The following is a 15,425-nucleotide window of genomic DNA, read 5'->3' on the forward strand; positions in this document are numbered from 1 at the left end:
GGCCCAACCCAGAATGAGACATACACTATATTGCCAAAAGTATTCGCTCACCCATCCAAATAATCAGAATCAGGTGTTCCAATCACTTCCATGGCCACAGGTGTATAAAATCAAGCACCTAGGCATGCAGACTGTTTTTACAAACATTTGTGAAAGAATGGGTCGCTCTCAGGAGCTCAGTGAATTCCAGCGTGGAACTGTGATAGGATGCCACCTGTGCAACAAATCCAGTCATGAAATTTCCTCGCTCCTAAATATTCCACAGTCAACTGTCAGCTGTATTATAAGAACGTGGAAGTGTTTGGGAATGACAGCAACTCAGCCACGAAGTGGTAGGCCACGTAAACTGACGGAGCGGGGTCAGCGGATGCTGAGGCACATAGTGCGAAGAGGTCGCCAACTTTCTGCAGAGTCAATCGCTACAGACCTCCAAACTTCATGTGGCCTTCAGATTAGCTCAAGAACAGTGCGCAGAGAGCTTCATGGAATGGGTTTCCATGGCCGAGCAGCTGCATCCAAGCCATACATCACCAAGTGCAATGCAAAGCATCAGATGCGGTGGTGTAAAGCACGCCGCCACTGGACTCTAGAGCAGTGGAGACGCATTCTCTGGAGTGACGAATCGTGCTTCTCCATCTGGCAATCTGATGGACGAGTCTGGGTTTGGCAGTTGCCAGGAGAACGGTACTTGTCTGACTGCATTGTGCCAAGTGTAAAGTTTGGTGGAGGGGGGATTATGGTGTGGGGTTGTTTTTCAGGGGTTGGGCACGGCCCCTTAGTTCCAGTGAAAGGAACTCTGAATGCTTCAGCATACCAAGACATTTTGGACAATTCCATGCTCCCAACTTTGTGGGAACAGTTTGGAGCTGGCCCCTTCCTCTTCCAACATGACTGTGCACCAGTGCACAAAGCAAGGTCCATAAAGACATGGATGACAGAGTCTGGTGTGGATGAACTTGATTGGCCTGCACAGAGTCCTGACCTCAACCCGATAGAACACCTTTGGGATGAATTAGAGCGGAGACTGAGAGCCAGGCCTTCTTGTCCAACATCAGTGTGTGACCTCACAAATGCGCTTCTGGAAGAATGGTCAAAAATTCCCATAAACACACTCCTAAACCTTGTGGACAGCCTTCCCAGAAGAGTTGAAGCGGTTATAGCTGCAAAGGGTGGACCGACGTCATACTGAACCCTATGGATTAGGAATGGGATGTCACTTAAGTTCATATGCGAGTCAAGGCAGGTGAGCGAATACTTTTGGCAGTATAGTGTAAGTGCGGTAAGGGCTTGATGGTCAGTCCGAAGGGTGAATTTTCAGCCATAAAGGTACACATGCCAGTGCTCACAGGCCCATACACAAGGCAGCACTTCCATCTCTCCCACTGAATATTTTTGTTCTGTTAGGTTAAACGCATGAGAAGCGAAAGCAACAGGCCGTTCAATGCCATCCTGGAGTTGTGAGAGAACGGTGCCAGCAGCAGTAGCCGAAGCATCATAAGTTACCAGTGTGGGACAGTCAAGACTGAAATGGGTCAAGACAGGGGGGCTGGTTAACAGTTCCTTAAGTGCATGCACAACATTAGAACAGGCCGGAGACCAGATCCAAGGAGCATCTTTTTTTAGCAGCTGGCGGAGAAGGTATGTAATAGTGGAATACAGAGGCAGGAAATGCATATAGCGTTGTCATCCCCAGAAATGATGCAACTTGACAGGCACATGAAGGCTCTGGCACCTGATGTATAGCCTCAACATTGGAGTGCAATGGTGAAAAGCCCACAGCTGAGATGCGAAAGCCAACAATGTCAACCTCTGGTACTGCCAAGAAGCATTTATCCACATTAAGTGTCCGATTATGTTGACTGAGAGCAACAAAAGTGGCCCTCAAGTGCTGTTCATGCATCGCTGCATTCAGAGCATGGACAATAACATCATCAAGGTAGATGGCGATGCGAGGGACAGCAGTCAAGATGGTGGACATTATTTTCTGGAAGCAGCTAGGGGCCGAACTGAGTCCGAAAGGCATCCTTGTGTAGCAAAAAACACCAGCATGCGTAACAAAAACAGTAAGATTCCAGCTGTTAGGGTGGAGGGGAAACTGGAGATAGCCTTGACAAAGATCAAGTTTGGAAAAGATTGTTGAGCCATGAAAGTGTGTAGTCAGCTCTTCGATTGATGGCAGAGTGTAGCGATCTGGAATTACTGCTTTATTCACAGCCCTTAAGTACACACAAATCCTTAGGCCACCAGATTTTTTCTTAGCTACTGTCAAGTTAGACACCCATGGGGAGGCATCGACAGGTTCAATGATGCCCTCCATCTGCAGTTTGACAAGCTCTGCTGTGTCACATAATGCTAGCAGAATGCTGCAAAGAGGTTGAATGACTGGTTTCACTGTGGGATCCACAAGAGGCTGGTGTGTGAATGCAACTAGGAACCAAAGACCTTTAAACAGTGTTGGCCATTCCTGTTGCCAGAGACAGCTGACAGTAAGAATTTGAGCCCCTTTATCGTCCAGCAGAGAGAAGTTTAGATTCATAAATAGGTCAAGTCCAAGAATGTTGCTGCCATGTCGTGTTATGTGAAACAGGAAGTTGGGCAGGGTCTTGTTGCCATAGTGGACAGCCATGTGTATAAGACCAATGACGTCGACTGCAGAACTTCCATATCCAAACAGACTCAGAGAGGGCGGTTAGAGGGGCAAGTGCCTTCCCTTGGAAGACAACAAGTGATCCCTTTTATATCCAGCAGATGAAGGCTGAACAAAATTTAAAACATTGGTTTGTGAAGATTTTGCTGGGTAACTGTCACAAATCACCAAGGACGAAGACCAGGAAGAAGCAGGTAAGCTAAAGTGCTCTTTATTGTGTTGCACAAGCAGTGATGAAATGGTCAGGTAAATGAAACGGTGACTGAAATAAAGCACTCTATGAATAAACTGAAATAGTCTTATCTGAGGCACCTGATGTCAGAACACAATCCAAAGTCCCACGGGATATGAGCTTGGCAGGAGTAGTGAAGGTAAATCCAATAGTCCATGGGCAGAAAGAGAAGTCACAGAGTAAGTAACCATAATACCAGCCGATGACTCAGTGGAGTGAGTGTCCTTTATAGTGCTGGTGATTGAATGCAGGTACAGATTCTCAGTACTCTGGTGTTTGGGGGCGTGGTTGAGTGGCTGTGGTTGGTGTATCTGTGACATTAACAATCAGTGCTAAAATTATTACATTACAACACACAGCAAATATATATATATCAAACATCCAGCAAAGAATACAGAAAATAAACAGCTTCTGGTGTGACATCAAACCTTGCAATTGAAACTAAATTGAATTGAATCCAAGGTTGTAGCTCCATTCAGAATCTGTGGAAAAAGAATTATATCAATTGCTGATCTGTGTACATAAATAAACCATATACACAATAGTGATTATTTAAATTAATTCAATTACTATCATTATGTTAGCTTGTAAAAGATATTCTAGTTGTGTTGAAAGAAGTGAATGTCATGATACGTTTATATGCCTCTCCAATGAACACACAACTCACATGTTACCAGAGGATATCAGCAATGTTTATTGACCAGGTTAACAGTAAGACTCAGGATACATGTTAGGTTAAAGCCCATTAGATGGGTTTTGTGTATTAAATAAATAATACCATTAATTACAATATAGCAACCATCTTGTTCAGTCAGTGTAGAGCCTCATTCTATTACTTACACTTGCCTCCTTCTGATAAAATTTCTTTTACATTTTACTTTACCTGAACTTCTATTTGGGACTGTGATATCAGCCTGTGTTAAAGCCTCATCTGCTCAGGCCAGGTGTTGTTCCGTAGAGTATTGTGTATTGTTTTTTTTTTTTTTTTTTTTTTCAGTTTATAATATATGAAGACTTTTTGGGTTTTATATTTCTGATTGTGTGGATGTTACTATTTTATTGTCTTTAGCATCCTGAATATGGATTCACATTTTCCAAAAGTCAAAAAATCGTACAGTGTTCTAGACTGCCCAAGAGATCATTATGAAAATGATGACAGCATTGTGGTTTTTCTTTTATCATTTTGGTCTATTTTGAAAAGTCCTTACTGGAATATGTTATCAAGTATTCTCAAGATTTTTGTTGAAGGCAGTCAGTAATAAAATTCAGAATAGTGTAATGATTCAAATTCAAATTCAAATTTTATTGGTCACATACGAAATCATACACAGTATGATTTACATACTACATTATACAGACATGTAGTGAAATGCTTTTTACGACTGTCTTACACAGAAGGAAAGAGCAAAAAAGAAAAATTTAAAATTTAAAGTGTGAACAGTGTGGAAAGTCAAGTGTCAGATCAGATATGCATATGCAAATATATGTTTATGTATATATATATATATATATATATATATATATATATATATATATATATATATATATATATATATATATATATATATATATATATATATAAATATTAACAAAAAATAGTAGTATAATAATATATATGTATACAAATATAAAACTGCTTTATAAAAACTAAAGATAAAAAAACAAATATAAAACAAAAATATAATACACTAATATAATACAGTACAATGGTTAACTTTGAAATGGTGTCACAAAAGAATACAGTATATACAGTGAGCATATGTAAGATAAATATATAAATATATATGTAGATGTCTATAGGCAACTATAAATGTCCAGTTGAACAGGGAGTAAAGTGACAGTGCAGTGTGCACACAAGATGTACAGGAAAGATGTACAGTGAGAGTGTTATTGTGTGTACAGAATAGTGCAGAGTACAAAGTAGTGCAATTATTGCATGTGCAACAATCAGCTGAGGTAGAATGTCATGTCGTGTGGGAGTATGTCCAGAAAGTCCAGACTCTAGGTGTTCTGGTTGAGGGGCCGAATGGCCTGCGGGAAGAAGCTTCTCCTCATTCTCTCTGTGTTCGCCTTCAAGGAACGGAAACGTTTCCCTGACCGCAACAGAGAGAAGAGTCCATTGTTGGGATGGCTGAGGTCCTTCATAATCTTCCTGACTTTGGTCCAGCACCACTTGCTGTATATGGTGTCCAGGTCAGGAAGCTCGATGTGGATGGTACGCTCGGCTGATTGCACCACCCTCTGGAGAGCTTGCCTGTCCTGTTTGATGCTCTTCCCAAACCAGGCTGTGATACTTCCCATCAGGATGCTCTCAATGGTGCAGGTGTAGAATGTCTTTAGCACCTTTGAGGGCAGTTTAAAGTCCTTCAGGCGTCTGAGATGATAAAGACGCTGCCGGGCCTTCTTCACCAGGGTGTTCACGTGACAGGACCATGTCAGGTCCTGTGTTATGTAAACACCTAGGTACCGGAAACTGTCCACTCTCTCCACCAGCGTCCCGTCAATAGTGAGGGGCTGGTAATTCCTCACCTGCTTTGTGCTAAAGTCCACTATCAGCTCCTAAGTCTTGCTGACGTTCAGGAGGAGATTGTTGACCTGGCACCATGTCTCCAGGTGTTTAATCTCCTCTAGGTAGGCCGTCTCGTCGTTATTGGAGATCAGGCCCACTACCACAGTATTCACAAACTTCATGAAATGTAATTTGCCATTGTATGTTCTATACATTTCATTTTAGGTAGTGTGCAACTGTAGTTGAGGATACCAGTGAGAACATATTATGTAATATTCAGTGTTGCCAGGTCTATGATGATCCTCCTGAATTAGGTTTTTTTTTATTACTTGCTGCCATGGATTGATTTTTATTTTGTCTATGGGTTGAAGTCATTAGTTGTGTAATTAGTCAAAGTGAATTATTTACATGCAGTTCAAGCAAATGAAGCAGGAAATACATGCTGCCACTATCGCACAGTAAAAAAAAAGTTTTTACAGTAGAGATGATTATGTATGGCAAAATACATTTACTTGTATTACCTGAATTGAGGTTATTTTACAGTAATAGTACTGTGTTTACCAGAATTATCATACTTTTCCTAAACTGTAGAGGATGAGGTTAGGTTTTCCTAAACTTTTCTAAATTGCAGTAGATATGGGATTAAATTTGTAGGTTTTAGTTATTAGATTACCTTAGTGACTACCTAATTGCCAATCACTTACTGTACAAATGACAGGACATTTTTAATACAGTTGGGATATGAATAAAAATACAAATTATATAAATGTATGTGTCTGTTCAGGCCTGGGAGCTGTCTGGCCTGCAGCTGACTCCCAAAATAACACCCCCCGCCACCTCCGACCCCAAAAAAAAATCCATCTGTGTCCCCAGCCTGTTGACCACATCAAACTTGAATGACTGATGTGGCAAATACCAATGACTGATCCATGTGTTTGCACCCTTCATGCGAAGTAGGCACTGGAACTGGGCATGGTCAGAACAGAGACTGAATCAGATAGTATCGGAGTGTGAGGACCACCAATTTGATGGCCAGATACTCATTCTCTATTGTGCACAGGGCACTCCTCCCCTTCTATCACCTGGGATGATACAACTCCTAGCCCCCTGTCTTATGCATCTGTCTGAAAAACAACACAAGAGAGAAGTCAAATGAATGTAGAAGTGGGCCACCACAGAGTACAGCTTTTTCCTTAGTGAAAGCCTGCTGATATGACTCTGTCAACTGCACTGTGTTCCCTTTTAGTGAGATCAGTCAGCAGGCTAGTAACATCCAAATAATTAAGCACAAACCTGCTATAATAGCTAGCCCCAGAAACGGTCTCCCTTCCTTTTTGGTCTTGAGTATCTCTAACTGTGGCCCAAGTGAAAGCCCAGATACCCATCCATTTGCACAGTTCTTTGAGTTTGCTGCATGTGCCTCTGCCAATCATTACTGTAAATAATAATATAAACTAAACAGGCATTGGCATATGCAGCATGTGGGCCAAAGATTATTTGCATGAATTGCTGGAAGGTCATCATGGGGACCACTTCTCTAGAAGTTTAAGGAGGTTGAGGTTGTAAATTGAGTTTTTACTTGTAGCAGGTCCTCCTCCCAGTTTTCCCTAAGGATGCTTAGGAGGCCTGCACCTGTATAATAATTCAAATGGGAAAAACCCCATGGAGGCTTGCAGAAACTCCCTTACTGCAAATAAAAGGGGATCACACCAATTATCTCAATTACTTGCATCATTGAAAACAAATAATGTTTTTAAGTGTTTGGTTAAACCACTTGAGAAGGCCATTTGTTTGTTTAACTGCTTGCAACCTTGGGGTAACCATGGATGATCAACTGTCCTTTTCTTCCCATGCTCATATTGGTTTCTTTTGTACAACATCAGAAGGATTCTGCCATTTTTATCCACACAAGCTGCTCAGGTGTTTGTTCAGTCTCTTATCATTTTGGACTAAAGCAGCTCTCTACTGGCATGATTCAAAGCACTTTTTTTTATGTAGTTTTGGATAAGAGTGTATGCCAAATGGCAGAAATGTAAATGTAAATGTTTATGATACACCCGCTGTTTGCGGTGGCTTGCAGGTTCACCAACTGTCATTCACAACATGCCACACACCACCTGCGATCATCGCAGTGAATGCCCAGCCAGTAGTAACAGGCCATGAGATGGTTTGGTGTCTTGTCCTGTCATAAAACTCCAGCGGATTATGATGAACCATCTGGAATAACAATCCCTGTTAACATTTAGTTTTAATATCCACTCACCTGCATGTGGTATGTCCCAGCTTGATCAGTGCCCCCACCTTCATAAACTGGCACTGGTCCTGGAAGCATCACCCCACATATTCATATTACCTCTACTAAAAATTTATCATATTCTCTATATGTCTGAGCTAGGGAGTAGGGTGGCAAGACAGAGCCCAAATGTGGCAAAATGTGTTATGGCCTGAAAAGTTCAGATCAACAAAAATCACTAACCAATACAGCATAATGGTGGCAGCATCATGGTTTAGGGCTACTTTTCTTCAGCCTGAACTAGAGCTTTGATCATGGTAGAGGGAATCATAAAATACCAGTTGACCTTAGCGCATTGTCAATCAGGTGTATGCTAGTAAGGAATGAAAAGGAATTTCACCTGTCAGCAGGGCAATCACCCAAATCAAACATCCAAATCACCAAAGGTATTTCAACAAAGTATTAGTTTGGTTCATGCAAGCTTTATTAAAGTCCTAATCTCCAATTTAAAGCATAATGGTATTAGCATTTTGTTATGCAGATCGCTGACATGATTTTGAACAATTTTCCAGAATCCAGAATATTGATGTGCAAAGCTGGTAGAGACCTGTCCCAGACAACTTTCAACCACAACTGTAGCCAGAAGTGGTTCTACCAAGAATTAGGGGTTTAAATGCAAAGAAAAATGCAGGGCATCATTGACACATGCATATACATTCACATGCATAGGATGGGTTTTCAATCAATAGAGCATTATAAATGATTTCATGATAAATAAAAAACTATTTAAATGTAACTTTTTAGAGCAAAAAAATGCTTATAATATAAAGAGACTTCCTCTCTAAAATAGAAGTCAGCTTTGTGAGACAAGGTAAGTATAGCTCCAATTGTAATTACAATCTAAGCTAAGCGAATAGCCTCATATTATATCCATGGTCCAACATGGGTACACAGAAAGATGGATGTATTTATTGCAAATACTATATCATAAATTACCAGGGAACTTTGCTAGAAGGCTCTCATGAAGTTAAGTGGTTGATTCTCATTAATACGACATGTGAAAGTTTTCAGTTGTCAGTGGAAGAGAAACAAAATTGAGTAATTAATCAGTTGAGGATTGCGTTATTGGGAAAAAAAAATCTTACTGTGCCATGTAATTCATATAGTCAACTTAATTCTAGTAAGGTTTGGAGTGGACCTTGGAGGGAGGAATACATCAATTGGATGCTAGTTCAGTGCATAGACTCCATAGACAATTATGCAAACAGTTACACCTAAGGAACATTTAGAGCAGCGAGTTCACCTCTTAGCATGCTTTTAGACAATAAGGGAAAATAAAGATCCCAGAGGAAACCCACACAGATGTTGGGAGAACATGTAAAACTGCCCAAACAGTAACAAGTACGGCTATGTTTCATAAAATGATGAATTTGAAGCTTATTCAGGAAACACTGGGCCAAAGGACACCACACACACACATTGGTCAATATAATTATATAAATGTCTGAATGTTAAAGACTTATAAACCATCACATCTATTTGACCCCCCAGATATCAGAAAAGCACCTATTAAAATGAAAACCATGGGTTGCATCATACTACATGAGTTGTATCATTCTTAACAACCTATGCCATAATATCACACATGCTTTTCCTATCTTCTGAGACATTTTTAGCAAGATCTTACATCATCCTAGTGCTAAACTTTTCATTAATGAGGCAAATGGGGAATTCTATTAATGAGGTCCTAATAACGTAAGTAAATAGTAATTAAGCTTTAGGGACTCATTCCCAGTCTCCCAGTTTCCATCATGTGCATATCTACTAATAAACAATGTTGCTAATAATGCCATTGGGATGAGGTACCTTGAGATTCCCCTTAAAACATGTTGATTTATTAGAGAAAAGGTTTTTCAAATAATCCTATTAATTTTATTTGTGTGCAAATAAAACTCTTACTGTAGTGAGTAAACAAATAGTATGTACCAGATAATGTATAAATGATAATGTTGTTTTAAAGTTATTATTTTTAATTCTTATTGTGAATGTATAAAATGCCCGAAAAAATTGCATTAAGACACAGTCTTTTAGGGTTGTTTGATCATCCTGGGTTGTTTTCTTTAATTAATTTTAATATCTAGCTGGTTGGAAAGTGTAGTTATCCTGTAACATGCTCAAATAGGTATTATGGGTTTGGCCTAGTTTCAGCTATAAAAAAAAATAATTGCCTATCTAAACAAATTATTTTCATTCACCAATGATAATTATTTTTATTCTGGCCAGGGTTGTAGTGAATCCAGAGCTTACCCCAGCAATACTGTGTTCAAAGCTGGATAATTCACCCTCGAAGAGACAACAGCCCATTAAAGGGCACCATGCACATAAGTTTGTAAACTCATTTACATCCAGGGGCCAGCATAGGATGTAAAACAAGAAATTAGTATATGCTGCAGGGACCATCTGGATATTTGTTATAGCTGGTCTAATATTTTGATGTCAAGGTAGCTGCTTATGTAAAAAAGGTTCAAAAGCGTCATATATAAACTTTATTATTATTATTATTATTATTATTATTATTATTATTATTATTATACATGTTTTACTAACTGGAATATGGATTTGAGAAAGTATATAAGAATAGATTTAGAAGTTACTTGATTCCCAATGAAAAGCTGTTTTTGGATAGTTGCTGCCTTATGTATGATTGATGATGAATCAGAATCAGAATCAGAATCAGAATCAGAATCAGAATCAGATGGTGCTTTATTGCCAAGTGTGCTCACACATACAAGGAATTTTTTTGGTGCTGGAGAATACACAGACATAAATTATAATATAATATAGAAGTACAGATATGAGTAAGATGTAAATATAAATTGGGTACTTATGTACAGTATTGCATGGATATAAGTAGGATTGAAATATAAATAGGGTACTTATGGGTACTTACAGTATGTACAGTATTGCACTTGTGCCTATATATATATATACATGTATATATAGATTATTATTGCACTGGGGGAGATAGCAGACAGATTAATTGTTCAGGAAATGAATGACTTGAGGAAAGAAGCTGTTCTTGTGTTTGGATGTCCTGGCATTTACTGCTCTGTAGAGCCGTCCGGAGGGTAAAAGTTCAAAGAGGAGGTGGGCCGGGTGTGTGGGGTCCAGAGTGATTCTACCTGCATGTTTCCTCTTTCTGGATGTGGAAAGTTCTTGGAGAGTGGGCAGGTGAGCACCAATAATCCTCTCAGCAGTCCTGAATATCCGTTGTAGTCTTCTTATATCTGATTTGCTGGCTGAGCTGAACCAAACAGTAATACGCAAACTTAAGGAGCTTGACAGAGGGGTCTGTAACAGTGCAGTCGTTCGTATACAGTCGTTCATATTTATCTCTCATACTAGGCTAAAACATTGTCCTGGCCTACTGGGACTAGGGAAATAGGTTTTTCAATAAGTTGGCAGTGACATGGTCAAGGACCACTAGAGAGGGCTTGAAGATAATTTAATTATGCTATGGTCACTGTTATCTGTAAAGTGCTTTGAGTACTAGTATAAGCCACTTGTGAATAGGAAGGGTCTTATAAGCAACTCTAATAGTCCCTCTGAAAAAGGCCATAAATTCCACTGAGACCCTTAAACAAAAGGATCAAAATGCTCTTTTAGCATAAAAGAAAATTGTCCTCAGCAAAACATAGTATTTGTATTAGGCTCTTTAGCAAATATCGCTTTTCTTTTCCAACATTCCAAGGCTGTTGAGAGAAGCTAGAAAAACATTGTTTTTAATAAGCATAAAAGTTTATTTACTTATCCTCAATGTTTTGTGGTTATTATCCAGAGAGCAGTCTACTTGCTGTCATGACCCATAAATAAAGTTATGTGTAATAGATAAGATTTCAGACCAAAAAAAGAAAAAACAGAAGCAAGTGTAATAGTCAAAGTTTCTAGAACTGGGGTATTTTCTCCTAGATGCTTACAAGCCAATCTCATTACAAAACTGGAAAAAAAATGTACCTGAAATTACTGTTTTGTGACATCAGTTGTTTACCATTTACCTAATAAATGAAAACCTAATTTATCTAATACCTTACTGCACTGTAAAAAAATAAAAAGTTCAGTGTAAAAAAAATTAAGGGAACCAGCTGCAAAGCATTTTTGAGTTGCTCAACTTCAGTGGTTGAAGTTATGCCAAATCATTTTAGAAAGTTGATTGAACCTGCTGGTTTAAGTTAGTTAAACCTTCCTTAGTAAGTACATCTAAGTAGTCATCATGAGTTTATTTAAAGTTAAAAAAAGTGGGCTGAGTGAGCTTTAAGAAATGAGTAGCGATAACTACAGACCTGAAGTTCAATACTGGTTATGTGTCAGGAACAGCTAGACAGTTCCCTGCCAGGCCCAGAGAGGGCGCTGGCAGGTGAACCTTGGAAGCCTGCTTTGTTGTGTGTCTTTTGTTACGCCCTTCCTTTTGTTCCTATCCTGATTGTGTCACCTGTATCCCATTAGCCCTAATGTCTACCCCTATAAATAGGGATCCTTGTGTTTGTGTCCTTGTCCATGATTGTTATCTGTACCGTGGTTTCTGCTGGGGTTTTGTTTGTTAAGTTCCATGTCCAAGCTAAGGTCTAGGTTTTGTTTAGTTAACCACGCCATGTCTAGTGTTACGTTTGTTTCCCTATGTCGCGTCTTAAATGTAATAAAAGTAGTGCTTCGCTGAATCCTGCGCATGAGTCTCATTACACCCTGTGCTGGCGTGCGCACACATGCCACGGGCGTCTGGGGTCGAGCCCCGCATAGGGCAGGGGTCCCAGACGTTACATTATGTTACATGTTTAAGTTGGTTCAACTTAATTTTCATCTTTTAATTTACAACTAAATCTGCTGGAGTAACAAAATTGTTCTCAAAGTGCAAGAATAGCAATCTTGAAATGCTGCAGCAATAAACAATACTTTACTACCAGAGTTTCAACACATGTGCTAGAGCAATCAAGTATCACAACTGGTAAAACAATACTTCAAAGCCGTAAAACCTTACATTAAAACAAACTAAAAACGTTCTTTTTTGGCAACCCTAACTCTATGTTGTACAAATACAGCTACTGAACAAACAGGAACAAATCAGTGCTTGCACTTTTGATTAGCTATATGAACTGCAGCTACTTAAATTTTAATAAATTTAAAAAAAATGTTTTTCAAGGACTGGACTCTTGTAGAGCACTGGGGGTCAAGGCCAATAAACACTTCCTGAATTTTTTTTAAAAAGTGTATTTTAGTTCTTTAGGATACTTCATGTTGAGGGCATAAATCAAGCCAAATAGGAGAGCAACAGCTGTATGGAGGTCTTGGACATAATCCAGCACAACTTGCTCCTCTAGAACTACAGACAGGCACCTTACATTTGGGTTTGAATGGATGGTGACAAACGTCATCTTCAATGACAGTTAAGACCCCCATCTTCATCCCTTTTGTGTGAGTGTCTTCTGGGTCTGTCTTTAAAGCACAGATTTTTGGGTGACCTATCTCAAACAATATAAAAAGCTCTTTTTGGTCCGGCAGAATTCAGTCAGTTAAAAATGGGTTTTGATTATGTCTTTAAAGCAGCATAAAGACATAATCAAAACCCATTTTTAAAAAATCACATGTGCAGTAATTTTCCCTTGTGCTTGCTTGGGTATAAAACCTTTTGAAATTGTGCTGTCAGTCTCCTCCTCTCTACTCTTTCCCCTGCCGTTTGGCTTATAGAACAGTTAGCAGATTAGTTTCGGACACCAGACAATACTTTTTTCTCTTTACAGGATCTTCAGGATGCTGCCAGGATTGATAGTGCTGAAGCCTGTAGTGTTTCAAGAGGTAGTGCTATTGTGGGCAAATTTGCAAAACTTGCACTACATTCCAAGCATATGGAAAGAAAAAGAAAAACAGTTTGACATGTGCAGTGTTACATTTCAACTAAATTGACATTAATTGTTTAGAACAAAACATAAATAAATGTTACATACAAAAAGGAAAATATAAGATGAATAACATTCAATGCAAAACAATGACAAACTACATTTAACTAGTTAAATGGTGCTAAGAAGAGCTATGCTAAAAAAAAAAAAACAACCCTAAGCTCCTAAAATACTATACATTTACTGAAAATTACTGTAAAGCATGTTACTATGTTGTACATCTAAGGTCAAAAACAACTAGAAGGTTAATAACGCTAAGAATACTTATAATAATCACGTTTTTTGCATTAGCCAAAACCAATCTGCCAAAATCAAAATGCGGATGGTTAAATGGAACTTACCAGCCGGCTGAGGATTCTGCTTGGTCTTAAAGCCTTCCCCTAACGCAAATCAAGCAACAATTTACCAAAAAGAAAGCTTAAATCTTAATTTAGAATTTAGAATTCGCATTAGACATATGACTGCGTAAACGGGGAAAAAATGCATTCTGTGTGGCTACAACCCTAACAGTAATTTACTGCATGGCAAAACCAAAAAAGTTAATGAATGAAATTAACTCTCTCCACAACACATAATCCACATAAATACTCTAAAATTGCATATTTTGATTCATTTCATTCAAATTACAAATAAACTGAATATGACCTTCAAATGAAGCATGTAAAGTGAACTAGGAAGATTGTTAAATAGCTGTCTGAGCTCGTGGGAAAATATCATTACATTCCTTAGAATAGTCTTTTTGGAATACAACGTTACATTTTACATTAAGTATTTGTGTATTTATTTAGGTTATTTTCGACAATAAATCTAAAAGAACGCTTACCTGAACCAGAGGACATCCAGCCCCTTTGAAAGTGCAATTAATGAGGGGGAACCCCGTGTAAAATGCCATGGAAACAGACTGTGCATGCGCAATGACAGGAAGCGAAACGCTTAAATGAAGAAATCAAAATATTACATTTTCTCAACTTAATTGTTTATTTTCATTGGACAAAAAGCAGTAAACATGCAGTTAAATCTTTTTTATAAGTAAACTCAGCACTGGCCTCGAAAATTGGTCCACCTAACTTATAATCAGTTTAAGAGTTAACAATTTGCAAGTTGGATTTTTTACAGTGTGAATTTTGTCTAATAAGGTTGACATTTGGGAGTAAGTAAGAAAAACTGACAATATTAATCTGGTACCCAGTGTAGGCACTGCATGTGACCAATAATCTGTAATTTTTTTCTAACTATTCACTTTCTAAACTCTGAGATCCCACTCTGCTGCGTACAACACGGGGCTCACCAGTAGAAACATGGAGGAGTATAAAGTGTGCGCAGAGTGGTGAAGGAGGCAAAACGGCACTATGGACAGAAACAATTTCAACAGAGTGGCTCTAGGAGTCTGTGGCAGGGACTAAGAACAATGACGGACTACAGAACACCATCTTCCAAACCGGTGAATGCAGACGCTTCTCTGGCAGACGAGCTAAACTCCTTTCACACTCACTTCGAGGTTGCAGCTCAGAGTGCTAACAGCGTTAGCAATGCTAACAGTGCTACAGGCAGCACACACGTGGAGCATGCCGGAGAGGAAAATGCATTCATCATCTCGGAGCATGACGTGAGAAAGGCATTCAGGAGAGTGAACACCAGGAAGGCAGCAGGACCAGATGGCATCACGGGTCGGATCCTGAAGGCCTGTGCTGACCAGCTTGCTCCTGTGTTCACTGAGATCTTCAACCTCTCCCTGGAACAGTCTATAATCCCGACATGCTTCAAACGGTCCACCATTGTTCCTGTCCCCAAGAAACCTCAGCCCGCCTGCCTGAACGACTACCACCCAGTAGCCCTGACCTCAGTAGTGATGAAGT

The sequence above is a fragment of the Hemibagrus wyckioides genome, linkage group LG17 (genome assembly GCF_019097595.1).
Source record: "Hemibagrus wyckioides isolate EC202008001 linkage group LG17, SWU_Hwy_1.0, whole genome shotgun sequence".
NCBI lineage: Eukaryota > Metazoa > Chordata > Actinopteri > Siluriformes > Bagridae > Hemibagrus > Hemibagrus wyckioides.